We start from the raw sequence: 1120 nt of genomic DNA on the forward strand, positions 1-1120 counted from the left end.
TCTTTGCCCAGGAGGTCCAGCGCAGGAATCTCGGATCCAAGGATGCATTCCACTCCACTCCATCTCTGACTACTCTCTCTTGATGGCAGTGAGACTTCCCTCTTCTGCCTATGTTGTGTTGTTATGTGCCATGGAGCCATCTCCGACTCATAGTGACCCCTCCTGGGGTTTCTGAGGTGGTATTTCTATGGAAGTAGATTGCCCAATCTTCCTTCCCAGGAGTGGCTGGTGGGTTTGAACCACCAGCCTTCTGGTTAGCAGTCTAATTCCTTAGGCACTAAGCCACCAGAGTTCCCACCAGAGCTCTTCTGCCTATAGGATGGCTCATTTTAAGCCCAGCAGGACAGCAAAACTAATCAATCCTCACATTAAAGCTCCATACACCTTATGTTCATGGTCCCACACAATAATCTGGTGGGAGTCACAAAAGCCATGGCTAGAAAAGCCATACCAAGTAATTCACTGCACCACAATGTACATATATAATTTATACATGTTGTTGTTGTTGTTGTTGTTATGCGCCGTCGAGTAGGACCCGACTCACAGCGACCCCTCCTTGGGTTTCCAAGGTAGTATCACTACGGAAGTAGATTGCCCCATCTTCCTTATATTGACATCAAGTCAATTCCAACTCATAGCAACTCTATAGGTGAGAGCATAACTGAGCCATAGGGTTTCCAAGGCTATACATCTTTATGGAAGCAAGACTGTCACATCTTGCTCCCTGCAGAGTAGCTGGTAGGTTCTAACCACCAACCTTTAGGTTAGTAGCTGAGAGCTTAACCACTGTACCACCAGGCCTCATAATTTGTGCTCCCACCCCACTGCCATTGAGTCATATCTGACTCATAGCGACCCCTCCTTGGGTTTCTGAGGCATTATCACTATGGAAGTAGATTGTCCAACCTTCCTTCCAGGGAGTGGCTGGTGGGTTTGAACCTCCAGCATTCTGGTTAGAAGTCAAATGCCTTAGGCACTACACTACCAGGGCTCCCATAATTTGTGCTAGGTATTTGTAAATTTACAAGTGGTTTCAATTAATGTGGTAATGGAAACAAATAATTGGTCATATTTATGAAGATTAATAGCAGTTAACATCCTAATGCTAGCCTACAACCAG

Source organism: Orycteropus afer, unplaced genomic scaffold (assembly GCF_000298275.1).
Source record: "Orycteropus afer afer isolate SDZICR_OR568_19922 unplaced genomic scaffold, OryAfe1.0 scaffold00005, whole genome shotgun sequence".
Lineage (NCBI taxonomy): Eukaryota > Metazoa > Chordata > Mammalia > Tubulidentata > Orycteropodidae > Orycteropus > Orycteropus afer.